Raw genomic sequence first — 15360 nt, 5'->3', positions numbered from 1 at the left:
TGAAACCCATGAAATCCCGGTTTAAGTCCATTTTGGATTAGGATTCCCTTATTGGGACTAACGGACTAATAAGTTTCCAATTTGTCTATCTTGAACCTAGAACTCTCAAATGGGCTCTAATTAGACCTATATACATGAAACTTAATATTTTTGGGCCTTATGAACCCAAAATAACTTAGGTTAACTTTAATGGGCCTTAATGGGTCACAACCAATTTAATTTAGCCCTAATGAATCATAAAAATTATACTTGATTTATTTGGGCCAAGCATCATCTAAATTAACTAAGATATGGGCTTAAGCATGCAAGGCCCAATTTTTTTTTCTCCTTTCCCCTCTCCATTCTCGGCCAAACAACCCAAAGAAGGAAGGGTTGACTTTTCCTTGCCACCTCACTAATATTTGATGGGTTTCCATGCAATATCCCATGCTTCCAAGTAAACATCTCATCAAGGTCTCTTCTCTTCCTCTCTCTTTTGCTCTCGGCCGAAACAAGACACACACACACTCACAAAACTCATCTCCACCCTCTCCAAATCCTCTCAAGAACACTTACACTCATTCATCAAATTTTCGAGATTAAGGAAGCTTTCAAGGATATTTTTCCACAAATACATCATCTAAGGTAAGACATTGCTTGGATCCATAATCTAGCTACTTCATTTCATCAAAAATCTCTTCTAAATCTATTCAATCTTGTGATCTTGCATCTTAGAAGCCTCTAAATTCGAGATCTTCCAAGAAGACTCACTAGGATCGAAATTTTCTTCATTCCTCTCTTCAAAACCGAAACCACAACTCAAAGTGAGCTTCATACCCCTCTCTTTTCGGTTTTCATATGTTTTATGGGGGAGAATACAAGAAAATGTGTAGATCTATGTGTATGTGTATGCTATATGTGATTTTATGCATGTATGTGTATGATTTTATGTGTTTTTGTGATGAATATGCAACCAAAAAGGAGTGTAACTCGAGATCTAGGACTTGAGAAGGGAAACAAACATATTCTAAGTTATTCTACACTAAACAAGTCAAGAATAATAACTTATGAGATTTTGATGAACATATTTCAACATAAAAACCCATTTTGGGCTTAAAATGTCAAATATGCAAAACTAGGGTCAAACATGGTCAAGTCACGGCTTCTTGAGGGTCAAAAGGGTCAAAACAGTTTCTATAATCCTTTTTCTGAATATTAGAATTTTCAAAGGACTTGAAATGTAAATTTTTAGCTTAATGGGCTAATTTTGGGCTTTTTGGCCCAATAAGCCTATAATTGCGAAAAATGAAGTTTTAAAGGGGCTGAAATGAAACTTTCTGCAAAACAGGGGATAAGAAGTGTAATAAAACTATTTCAAAAGTCAAAAATGCTTTTCAATTCCAAAAAGGATCAAAAATGTAAAGTTTTTGGATTTTGGGCCAAAACTGTAAAAGTTATGAAAAATGGGGTTTAAACCGAGAAATACTATTCTGGAAGGGGCTGAATCTATCAACCAAATGAATTTAGGGTTAAAACTATCTTTTCAACAAATTTATGATGCAAAAGTGTCAAGAAAATGTTTTAAGGACTAAAAATGAAATTCTTTTATTTAAAGGACTTAAATTGTTATTTTTATAAAAGAAAGGAAATGAAAAGGTCAAACTTCTATTTAGACCAACTATTTCATTAAGTCAAAATACAAAACTACGACTACCGACAATTTGAAAGACGAATACACGTTTGACTCCAAATATCGTGATACACGAATCGATTCGGTCTCGAATCGATACAATATAACTAACGTTTAAATCAAACACTCCAACGATATGCGATACCTACGATGAGTAAACTTACAAACTTTGGGCTTATGAGTTTCAAATCATGCATGTTGGGCCTTGCAAGCCCATCAGTATGATCTTTGGGCCCAAAGGGATAACGCTTATATGTTATTGGGCCTTCAATGACCTAATATTTTATAAAAGGACTTTCAATAGCTTTTATGTGCTAGTGGGCCAAAGTGTCCCATTAGAAAAGCTAGTAAGGTCACATTAATCAAATGCGAGTTGGACCATCGTGTCTTCCACATCCACGACAGCCTAAGGTACTTACGATAGTAGCAGGACATAGTGTTCCTCTTCTCTTCGTACGCTAAGGCTTATGAGTATTCAAAGTAGACGAAATTAGGACGATATTCATTCGATATGACGATACAAGAACTAGTAACTACGTACATCTTTCGACATCGGAAAACGTCGGGTTTTCCGGGGAAATCAATACTACTCGCTCAAAAATTCTATAACTAAAATACAAAACACCTTTCATATATATATATATATATATATATATATATATATATATATATATATATATATATATATGTTTTGAAATCATTCATGCATCAACTATGGATCTTCGCACTTTGATAAACAAATGTCTTTTCAGAAAATATCGGATTTTCTGGGTTTTACAAACTATACAAATCATGTTATTTACAACTATGCTTATGAACTCACCAACATTTCATATGTTGACGTTTTTCCAAAATAACTTGTATTCTCAGGGAACAGATAAGCGGAAGAGTAATACCAAGTATGTTAGATTATTTTGTGCTGGAAACTTTGAAACAATTTGTGTTATGATGTGTAATATTTGAAAACAATGTACTGGATGTAAAACAATATCAGTTGTAATGTATTGATGCATGGTGATGTTTGTGTTATGATTCATGTATATTCATTGTGATGGTATTCAATTTAAGTCACACGAGCCCCCGGACATTTCTGCCGTCTGGTTTCGGGGGTGTGACAGGTTGGTATTAGAGCTCTGTTTATAGTGAACTAGCATATCTAACCACACATTGATATGCAACTATAAACCAAAGAGGAACTAACCCAACTCTAAACAAAACGAATAAAACACAACAATAAAACATCCTTACTTGTGTGATATAGGAGAGAGAACATAATACTAAATCAAACAAAATAACATTGACATCTCGGTTAAGTCAGGGACTGTTCATGGTTGTAGTAAGGGGTGAGTATAGCCTGATCAACTATACTTTCTCCAAAGTGCAACTATCACCGGCTCTGAGAAAGCCTCGATGGTCAGTAAGCTTAAAAACATACCCTTGATTACCAAGAAAAGATCATTAACTCAAATTACATAATAACTAGATCATATTAGGAGTAATGATAGTTACTTATACATACCCCCCCCTCTCTCAGTCAACATGGAAGGAGAACACCAGGGCATTCAGTTTCATCAGGTCCTAGTAGCCCACGGGATGATCGAGGATGAGCCGGAGATGGAGCAGGGAGGAGCACACGACGTGGGGCCTGACGAGTACACAGACACAGACTATGAGTTTGATGATACCGACGACGACATGGACGGAGCACCAGACTCAGGCAAGGACTCTACCACATCACCAGCCAACGCGACGCAGCAGGACCACCCCGCTCCACCAGGAAATCCCGCAAGGGAGAATCGCTCTCCGGAGGCTGAGATTGCTACTATGCGGCAACAGCTATTCGCCATGGAAGCGCGCGTAGTACAAGCGGGGCAGGAAAGGGATGAGGTCATTGGAGAAATGACCGAGATGGCCCAGTTATTGGCACAACACTTCGGAATATGACCCTACCTACCACCGACTAACGCATCTTAGAGTGTTAGGACTAGTCATATCTATCCTTAGAATTAGGCTTATGTGATATATGCTATGTACCGTCAACTCTATGTTTAAGTGATTACACTACTCATAGAGCCGTTACGCTGCCGAACTTGCACCACTTATGTATGCTCTTCTGAGCAAAATTTTCAAGTATCAAAAATGCGGATAATATTAATGAAAAGTTTTATGTGTTCTATTGCAATGTTGTGATCTGCTATGTGCTATATATACATGATTGTATGCTAATTTGTGAAACCACTTAAGTTCATGCGAAACACCTAGTCTATAGGACCACGATCTCACAAAAACTATAGGCACTCAACATCTTTCCGTTCCATGACAGAAAGATGCCTCGACGACCAACTCGCGGAAACCCTGGACCAACCCCACCCGAAGTCAACTCAACTGCATTCCAAGCTGCTGTATCTGCTGCAGTTACTGCAGCCATGGCACAGATTCAACAAGGAAACTACGGTGGAGTCAATGGACAAGGGGCTGGGAGTTCGAACAATGGAACAAATCACGGACCTACCAGGACATGTTCCTACAAGGACTTCATCAACGCCAAACCCCGAACTTTCAATGGCACGGGTGGAGTGATAACCCTGAAAAGATGGGTGGAAAAGGTGGATTCAGTGTTCGAAATATACGATTGCCCCGAGGAGGTGAAAGTGAAGTTTGCCGCGTGCACATTTGTCGACCAGGCTCTCACCTGGTGGAATGGGCACGTAGAGGCCATGACTCTCCCTGTAGCCAACGCTATGCCATGGACAGAGCTGAAGGAAATGTTGATGGCTGAGTACTGCCCTCGTGGCGAAATCCAGAAGATGGAGCAAGAGCTGTGGGATCTCACCGTCCGAAACTCTGATATAAGTGCATACATATCAAGGTTTAGCGAGCTGTCATTACTGTGTCCTGACATGATTTCGTCTGAAGGGAAGAAAGTCGAACGATTCATCTGGGGATTGAACCTCCCAATTCAAGGAAATGTAATCGCTGCAAAACCTGAAACCTTCGACGATGCCAAGAGGTTGGCCAAGAACCTGTACGACCATAACAACAAAAAGGGCGAGAAGCCAGCGGATGTTGAAGGCAAGAAGGAGAGTGACAACAAGAAGGGAAAGAACAACAAGAGAAAAGGTCGACAAGGCTCGGAGTCGACAAAGAAGCAACAAACGGTGACAGTCAACGCTGCAACTACCCAAGTACCTTTCACACCACATGCTCCAGTGTCAGCTAATCCAAGCACTCCCAAGCAGTATTCTGGAAATCTCCCAAGGTGCAACAGGTGCAATTACCATCATAATGGCGAATGCAAGGAAATGCAATGCACCAGTTGCAATAGGAAGGGTCACACGGCAAGGTATTCCAGGACCTATCCTCCCCAGAATCAACCGCAACGAAACAACAACAACAACAACAACAACAACAATAGCGGCAATAACACAGGATCAAGCCCAACCTGCTATGGGTGTGGAAAGACTGGACATATCCGTCGCAATTGCCCCAACACCAACAACCCTTTTAACGGAGGAACGGGAAGGGTGCTAGCTATGGGTCAGGGAGAAGCGGTTCAGGATCCCGCTGTTGTTACTGGTACGTTTCTCCTAAACCACACTTATGCATGCATCCTATTCGATACCGGGGCAGAACGAAGTTTCGTGAGTAATAAATTCAAACACTTATTAAAACAACAACCCGAGAAGCTAAATGAAACCTTCACGGTGGAAATGGCCAATGGGAAGACAGAGTCCACTGGGGAAATCTACATCGGATGTACCCTGACTTTAAATCACCACGTCTTTCAAATAAACTTAATGCCTGTTTCTGTTAGGAGTTTTGATGTGATTATCGGCATGGATTGGTTAAGCCCCTACCATACTGAAATTATGTGTCACGAGAAGGCCGTTCGCCTTCATCTCCCGAATCACGAAACCCTAGTTATTTACGGAGACAAACCCAGCACGAACCTTCGTCTTATTTCGTGCATTAAGGCGCAAAAGTACCTACGAAAGAAGGACTTCACGTTCCTAGCTCATATCGTAGATAAATCCAAAGGAGAGATCAATATTCGAAACATCCCTGTGGCTTGCGAATTCCCGGATGTCTTTCCGGAAGATCTTCCGGGGATACCCCCAGAAAGACAAGTCGAGTTCCGAATAGATCTAGTGCCAGGAGCTACTACCATCGCCAAATCACCCTACAGATTGGCTCCTGCGGAGATGCAAGAGTTGTCCAGTCAACTCAGCGAGCTTTTGGACAAACGATTCATCCGACCCAGTTTCTCACCTTGGGGAGCTCCGGTTCTCTTTGTCAAGAAGAAAGATAGTACCTTCAGGATGTGTATCGACTACAGAGAACTTAATAAGCTTACCATCAAAAACCGCTATCCACTTCCGCGAATTGACGACCTGTTTGACCAGCTCCAAGGAGCTAATCACTTCTCAAAAATAGATCTGCGTTCTGGATACCACCAACTCAAAGTCCGGGAGGAGGATATTCCTAAAACCGCCTTCCGAACTCGTTACGGACGTTATGAATTTGTCGTAATGCCCTTCGGTCTAACGAATGCTCCTGCCGCATTCATGGACCTAATGAATTGAATCTGCCGACCATTTCTCGATAACTTCGCCATTGTTTTCATCGACGACATCCTCGTCTATTCTCGAAGCGAGGAAGAACACGGCCGACATCTCCGACAAATCCTGGAAACCCTGCGAACCGAAAGGTTATACGCAAAACTCTCTAAGTGCTAGTTTTGGCTCCGAAGTGTGAACTTTTTGGGACACGTGGTTAGTCAGGAAGGAATTCATGTGGATCCTTCTAAGATCCAAGCCATCGAAGGATGGGCAATTCCAACAACACCCACGGAAATTCGCCAATTTCTAGGCCTCGCAGGCTACTACAGGAGATTCATTCAAAACTTCTCCAAACCGTAAAACCACTTACCTCGCTTACGCAAAAGGGCGTACCCTTCGAATGGACGGACAAGCAAGAAGCTGCATTCCGAACCCTGAAGCAGGCACTCTGCAGTGCGCCGGTGCTATCGCTACCCGAAGGAACAAAAGACTTTATAGTTTACTACGATGCGTCAAATCAGGGTTTAGGCTGCGTTCTCATTCAGCGGGGAAAGGTGATAGCTTACGCGTCCCGGCAACTAAAGACGCACGAGGTGAATTACACCACTCATGACCTGGAACTGGGAGCAGTGGTCTTCGCCCTGAAGATTTGGAGGCACTACCTCTACGGTACCAAGTGCACCATCTTCACCGACCACAAGAGTCTCCAGCACATCTTGAATCAAATACAACTAAACATGAGGCAACGAAGATGGGTCGAACTGCTGAACGACTACGAGTGCGAGATCAAGTACCACCCAGGCAAGGCTAACGTGGTAGCCGATGCCTTGAGTCGGAAAGAATACTCGAATCGTCGTTTGAAGACTCTCTCCATAACCATTCGATCCCACCTAACCTCTCAAATCAGGGCAGCCCAGTTCGATGCTATGAAGGCAGAAAACAAAACAAGCAAAGCGCTGCGTGGAATGTAGAAGAACTTTGAAGTGAGAGAAGACGGAACAAATTACTTCATGAACCGCATCTGGGTCCCTAAACTCGGGGGATTCAGGGAAGTAGTCATGAACGAAGCCCACAAGACGCGATACTTCATCCATCCAGGTTCAGACAAAATGTACTTGGATGTGAAGCAACATTATTGGTGGCCTAATATGAAGGCAGAGATTGCCACTTACATTAGCAAGTGCCTCACTTGTGCTAAGGTAAAGGTGGAATATCAAAAGCCCTCCGGATTACTACAGCAACCAGTAATTCCAGAGTGGAAATGGGAAAGGATTACCATGGATTTTGTTACCAAACTACCCAAGTCGACGGATGGTTTGGACACAATCTGGGTAATAGTTGATAGATTAACGAAATCCGCCCATTTCCTACCAATAAAAGAATCATACAAGATGGAGCGCCTGATAAGAATCTACATCAAAGAAATCGTGAGACTCCACGGAGTACCGGTATCTATCATCTCAGATAGAGATAGTAGATTTACTTCACGCTTTTGGCAATCGCTTCAGAAACCTATGGGAACACAACTTGACATGAGCACTGCCTACCACCCACAGACGGATGGTCAAAGCGAGCGAACCATTCAAACGCTAGAGGATATGCTTCGCGCGTGTGTGATAGACTTTGGAAAATCGTGGAATACCCACTTGCCTTTGATCGAGTTCTCATATAACAACAGTTATCACTCGAGTATCAAAGTTGCTCCTTACGAAGCATTATACGGGCGTAAATGTAGATCACCGTTGTGCTGGGCTGAGGTAGGAGACACTCAGCTAGCGAGAGGGCAAGCGCCAAACAATGCCTTGACGGGACCGGAAATCATACGCGAGACGACCGAGAAGATAATTCAGAATAGGGCGAGACTGCAATCGTCACGAGACAGACAAAAGAGCTACGCTGATAAACGACGAAAGCCCTTGGAATTCAGAGTCGGAGATAGGGTGTTACTAAAAGTCTCTCCTTGGAAAGGAGTGATCCGTTTTGGGAAGCGGGGCAAACTGAACCCTCGATACATTGGACCCTTCGAGATTCTTTCCCGAATCGGTCCAGTGGCTTATAGACTGCAGCTACTCGCTGAGCTCAGCAGTGTACACCCTGTGTTCCACGTTTCCAACTTGAAGAAGTGCTTATCCGACGAGACTCTCGTCATTCCATTAGAGGAAATAGAAATCAATGAGAACCTTATGTTCATCGAGGAGCCAGTTGAAATCATGGACAGAGAGGTGAAGCGTACCAAGCAGAGCCGCATTCCAATTGTGAAAGTTCGATGGAACGCGAGACGCGGACCAGAATTCACATGGGAACGCGAAGATCAAATGAATCAGAAGTACCCTCATCTATTCTCGCATTCTCAAATCTAGCTTTCAAAAGAATTTCGGGACGAAATTCCCTCTAACGGGGGGATGATGTCACAACTAGGAATTTTGGTGCCTTGTAAATACAACACTTATAACAACTATAAATCAATAACATGAAAGCATGCATGATGTTTATTCTATAACAACAAAACTTCATCAAATACTTCATTCTAGCACTACAAATGGTCAACAAAGAATTTGAAACCCTTGAAATCCCAGTTTAAGTCCATTTTGGATTAGGATTCCCTTATTGGGCCTAACGGACTAATAAGTTTCCAATTTGTCTATCTTGAACCTAGAACTCTCAAATGGGCTCTAATTGGACCTATATACATGAAACTTAATATTTTTGGGCCTTATGAACACAAAATAAATTAGGTTAACTTTAATGGGCCTTAATGGGTCACAACCAATTTAATTTAGCCCTAATGAATCATAAAAATTATACTTTGATTTATTTGGGCCAAGCATCATCTAAATTAACTAAGATATGGGCTTAAGCATGCAAGGCCTAATTTTTTTTCTCCTTTCCCCTCTCCATTCTCGGCCCAACAACCCAAAGAAGGAAGGGTTGACTTTTCCTTTGCCACCTCACTAATATTTGATGGGTTTCCATGCAATATCCCATGCTTCCAAGTAAACATCTCATCAAGGTCTCTTCTCTTCCTCTCTCTTTTGCTCTCGGCCGAAACAAGACACACACACACTAACAAAACTCATCTCCACTCTCTCCAAATCCTCTCAAGAACACTTACACTCATTCATTAAATTTTCGAGATTAAGGAAGCTTTCAAGGATATTTTTCCACAAATACATCATCTAAGGTAAGACATTGCTTGGATCCATAATCTAGCTACTTCATTTCATCAAAAATCTCTTCTAAATCTATTCAATCTTGTGATCTTGCATCTTAGAAGCCTCTAAATTCGAGATCTTCCAAGAAGACTCACTAGGATCGAAATTTTCTTCATTCCCCTCTTCAAAACCGAAACCACAACTCAAGGTGAGCTTCATACCCCTCTCTTTTCGGTTTTCATATGTTTTATAGGGGAGAATACAAGAAAATGTGTAGATCTATGTGTATGTGTATGCTATATGTGATTTTATGGATGTATTTGTATGATTTTATGTGTTTTTGTGATGAATATGCAACCAAAAAGGAGTGTAACTCGAGATCTAGGACTTGAGAAGGGAAACAAACATATTTTAAGTTTTCTACACTAAACAAGTCAAGAATAATAACTTATGAGATTTTGATGAACATATTTCAAGATAAAAACCCATTTTGGGCTTAAAATGTCAAATATGAAAAACTAGGGTCAAACATGGTCAAGTCATGGCTTCTTGAGGGTCAAAAGGGTCAAAACAGTTTCTATAATCCTTTTTCTGAATATTAGAATTTTCAAAGGACTTGAAATGTAAATTTTTAGCTTAATGGGCTAATTTTAGGCTTTTTGGCCCAATAAGCCCATAATTGCGAAAAATGAAGTTTTAAAGGGGCTGAAATGAAACTTTCTGCAAAACAGGGGATAAGAAGTGTAATAAAACTATTTCAAAAGTCAAAAATGCTTTTCAATTCCAAACAGGATCAAAAATGTAAAGTTTTTGGATTTTGGGCCAAAACTGTAAAAGTTGCGAAAAATGGGGTTTAAACCGAGAAATACTATTCTGGAAGGGGCTGAATCTGTCAACTAAATGAATTTTGGGTTAAAACTATATTTTCAACAAATTTATGATGCAAAAGTGTCAAGAAAATGTTTTAAGGACTAAAAATGAAATTCTTTTATTTAAAGGACTTAAATTGTTATTTTTATAAAAGAAAGGAAATGAAAAGGTCAAACTTCTATTTAGACCAACTATTTCATTAAGTCAAAATACAAAACTACGACTACCGACAATTTGAAAGACGAATACACGTTTGACTCCAAATATCGTGATACACGAATCGATTCGGTCTCGAATCGATACAATATAACTAACGTTTAAATCAAACACTCCAACGATACGCGATACCTACGATGAGTAAACTTACAAACTTTGGGCTTATGAGTTTCAAATCATGCATGTTGGGCCTTGCAAGCCCATCAGTATGATCTTTGGGCCCAAAGGGATAACGCTTATATGTTATTGGGCCTTCAATGACCTAATATTTTATAAAAGGACTTTTAATAGCTTTTATGTGCTAGTGGGCCAAAGTGTCCCATTAGAAAAGCTAGTAAGGTCACAGTAATCAAATGCGAGTTGGACCATCGTGTCTTCCGCATCCACGACAGCCTAAGGTACTTACGATAGTAGCAGGACATAGTGTTCCTCTTCTCTTCGATCTCTAAGGCTTATGAGTATTCAAAGTAGACGAAATTAGGACGATATTCATTCGATATGACGATACAAGAACTAGTAACTACGTACATCTTTCGACATCGGAATACGTCGGGTTTTCCGGGGAAATCAATACTACTCGCTCGAAAATTTTATAACTAAAATACAAAACACCTTTCATATATATATATATATATATATATATATATATATATATATATATATATATATATATATATATATATATATATATATATATGTTTTGAAATCATTCATGCATCAACTATGGATCTTCACACTTTGATAAACAAATGTCTTTTCAGAAAATATCAGATTTTCTGGGTTTTACAAACTATACAAATCATTTTATTTACAACTATGCTTATGAACTCACCAACATTTCATATGTTGACGTTTTTCCAAAATAACTTGTATTCTCAGGGAACAGATAAGCGAAAGAGTAATACCAAGTATGTTAGATTATTTTGTGTTGGAAACTTTGAAACAATTTGTGTTATGATGTGTAATATTTGAAAACAATGTACTGGATGTAAAACAATATCAGTTGTAATGTATTGATGCATGGTGATGTTTGTGTTATGATTCATATATATTCATTGTGATGGTATTCAATTTAAGTCACACGAGCCCCCGGACGTTTCCGCCGTCTGGTTTCGGGGGTGTGACAATTCTTACTTAACCTTTGATTGAATCATGTTTAAACTTATGAATTTCGTTTTTGAGTTGATTGTTACTGCAATTATGAACTAAAACGTTTGTCTTCTGTTTAGGGTAGATGATTTTGTGAATATGGATTGATTTTATGGTTAGGATTAATTTAATTTGGTGATATTGTTTTCTTAAGCTTGTTAAAGAACCTTATGCATTAACCATAACTATTTTCTGTTAATTGACAAGTAGTTAAGCTGCATGAACATCTCTTAATTGCTTACCTCATGTGATTTATGTGACAACATAGTTATATGCCTAGGAATAGCGAATGTGGAACTAGGATTAATTAGAAAATAGGTAAATTAATGTGTGAGCTTGTGTGATAAACCATCAACAAGAGGTTAAGTGAATTATTAATTTAATTAACCATTACAAGTCTTACTTAATCCGAATTAATTAACTAGGGAACTTATTAATTTAGACAACTGGCCACTACTTGAATTAATATGTTTTTTAAGGATTAGCAATAGCAAACGTGAACCTAATCATCCTAATCGGTAGCCAATGAAAAGTTAATCCGATATATTTACCATAAAATCAACCATAGGATCAAATGATTCGAACCTAAACAGAAGTCCTCTTTATTATTGAATTTAGTTGCATTTTAATTTTTTAGCTGTTAAGTTTTAGTTAAGTTTTAGTTAAGTTTCTAGTCTTACAAAACTAGAGAAAACCCTTCTATTTTAGTATTTGTTTTAGATAATTCTAGTAGTTAGATTAATCTTCGTTCCCTGAGTTCGATACCCTGCTTGCTAAATTATACCACCAATTGACAGGTCCACTGCCTTTTGTGTGTCAAATTCATAATTAAAAAGTAGGATAAAACTAGTTAGTTTCACACACATCAAGTTTTTGGCGCCGTTGCCGGGGAACGGTTCAAAAATTAAATATAATTTCTAGTATTATCGATCCTTTGTGTGAGATCCACCTTGTACAAAGTTACTGCTTTAGTAATTTAGTTATTAGGTTAAGTATTAAGTTTTTCTGTTTTTAGAGTTTTTGTTTAATTTTTGTTCTCTTTTAGCCTTGAACTCGCCGAGTGCAGTCGAAGCTACTCGACGAGTCCATCGCTGAATACATTGTTTCGTTTTTAGTTTATTTTTGTTCTTTTTACGCGTGTTTTCTGTTTTGTATGCAGTTCGTTTATTACTGGAGGAGGAGGTACACCTTTGATTCCACCACTTGAAGACCCGGAAGCAAATTTGAAGAAAAACCAAGGCAAAACCGTAGGAGAAACCGCAACATCGAAGAAATCGCCTTTAAAGAATTTCAAGTCTGTTTTTAGTAAGAAAAAGAGCAAGAAAGAAGGGGAATCCAGCTTCTCTTCAGTAGTAGACGAAGACCCGAAGAACGAAGAGACCGAGTACGAATCTGAAAGGGAAGAAACCGAATCCGAAGAAGGAAGCGATTTAGAATGCGAACTAGCTAACCTCATGGATAACATCGATGAAGTTCCCATGGGTGAATGGAAGAAAAGGATACGTGACGACACCGGCTCGGGACTCGTGCAACCCGCGATTCCCGCAACTGCCACCTTTGAACTTAAGGGCCGCATACTTGCTCAACTTAAGGAGATTCCATTCTACGGGAAGGATCATGAAGGCGCATACAAGCATCTTGACGAGGTCAATGACATAGCCGACAACTTCAATGTCCCCAATGTAGCTCATAACACTGTTTTACTTCGTATGCTTCCGGTCACATTCAAGGGAGCTGCAAAAGATTGGCTGAAATCACTTCCTCCCGGATCCATCACTACTTGGGCTAAAATGAAAACATAATTTATAGACCAATTTTGACCTCCCTCAAAGATAGCCAAGTTAAAGAAAGCCATAGCTAATTTTGAACAACAAGCTGGAGAGTCACTTTATGAGGCATGGGAGAGATATAAAGGCTTACTAAGGAACTGCCCACATCATGATTTGAATAGTCAACAAGAAGTCTCTAATTTCGATGATGGAGTAAATGTAACAACTAGGAAGCTCCTTGATTCGCAAGGACCTCTCACGAAGAAGGCACCCCTAGTGATAAAAGTGATAATTGAGGAATTCTCTACGCACTCTAGAGAATATCATAACCCAAGGAATGAGCTAAGTAGAGGGGTAGTGAACTCAGTTAATGATAGCATTGCAACAATGATGGCTAAGTTAGAGAATTTGGATCGAAGAATGACTAAGATGGACCAATCCATCCATGCCATTAGACTGGGTTGTGAAAACTGTAAAGGACCTCACCTCACAAAAGCTTGTGATCTTGAAGAGAATGGGAACCGGAAAGTACAATTGTGCTATTCGAGTGGTGATAGGTTTGATGACAATTGGCGAAAACCAAAAAAAGAATGGCTATCTTATGATGAGTACAAAAAGGCAAAGGAGGAGAAGTATAAGCAAAAAGTAACGGGCTTTTATCAAAAGGATGAATCGGTGCTGGAGAAAAAAATCTGATTTGGAGGATATGTTCACAAGATTTGTAGCCGCGTCCGAGAAAAGGCACAATGATACCGAAGCTGAAATGAAGGAGCAACGAAATATGCTTAGAGAGCACCAATCTATGATGATGGATCAACAAAATATGCTCAGGAATCAGTAAGCATCTATTCATAACATTGAAAAACAGTTAGGCCAGCTAGCAAAACAAATCAACCAAAGAGAAACTGGTGAACTTCCTAGCAATACCGAACAGAATCCCAGAATGGCGCATGTGAAGGCAATAATAACAGATTCTGAAACAATTTTCACTCCTCTGACCCTTGTCCAGAAGGATCCCAACAAGGTGCAAATAGAAGAGGAAAATAGTTGGGAGTCACATGCCGAGTCGCCAACATGGACTCGATGAGTCCAAGACCTGATGACACGAGTAGCTTTCTTTTGAAACCTTACAGGGCCCCTTTTCCATTTCCGAGCCGAGCCATACCTAATGAGAAGATTCAAGAAAATAGAAGGTTTATGGAGCACATAAGGGCACTTCAAGTGAATATTCCGTTTATAGAAACGATACTTCAAACGCCAAAATATGCAAGCTTACTTTAAAACCTCTTTACAAGTAGAAAAGATATGGCAGAAGTGGATGAGATATTGTTGAATGAGCTTCCAGAAAAGAGGGGCGATCCGGGAAGCATCACCGTACCTTGTCAATTTGGGAACATAATGTCCCACGAGGATTGACTGATTCAGGGGAAAGTATTAATATTATGCCATATTACTTCTTCCAAAAGTTAAATCTTCCGGTCCCAAAGCCTATTCATATGAAAATCCATTTGGCCGACAAAACAACAATACATCCAATGGGAGTATGTGAAGATCTTCTTATCAAAGTTGATAAACTAGTATTTCCCGTTGACTTCATAATATTAGACATGGAAGAGGACCTTAAAATACCAATCATTCTTGGGCGACCATTCTTGAATACCGCTTGTGCCTTAGTGGATATGCGTGAATCTACACTAACATTAAGGGTGGGGGATGATTCGGTGATTTTTAAAGATGAGTAAAAGGATAAGCGCATAGAGTCAAAAGAAGATAGAGTGTCCTCAATAGGATTGGAGGATGAATTGTTAGAAAAAGAGCTCGCGTGTTTGCAAGAAAGCAATCCAAATCAATTCTTATTATCTTCGGAAGAAAATTTTGATGCCAAAGAAGATCTGGAGGAGATAGATAGGCTGATTGGGGAAGCCGATTATCAAGAAAGCCTCAAAAGTGTTGGAAGCCTACTAACTCGCCGAGTA

The 15360-nt window shown here is 39.7% G+C and overlaps 1 non-coding gene across 1 annotated transcript; it reads right to left on the bottom strand.

Annotated features, from left to right (window-relative positions):
- Positions 1-13453: 13453 nt before the first annotated feature.
- Positions 13454-13560, bottom strand: LOC145135300 (small nucleolar RNA R71). Its single transcript, XR_013719762.1, has one exon. It is a non-coding gene; the product is annotated as a small nucleolar RNA R71 (small nucleolar RNA).
- Positions 13561-15360: the final 1800 nt, after the last annotated feature.

This window comes from Lactuca virosa, chromosome 8 (assembly GCF_052849685.1).
Source record: "Lactuca virosa cultivar CGN04683 chromosome 8, Lactuca_virosa_CGN04683_v6, whole genome shotgun sequence".
NCBI classification, from domain to species: domain Eukaryota; kingdom Viridiplantae; phylum Streptophyta; class Magnoliopsida; order Asterales; family Asteraceae; genus Lactuca; species Lactuca virosa.
The sequence above is the reverse complement of the archived record's forward strand: the minus strand, read 5'-3'. Positions and strand labels throughout refer to the sequence as shown.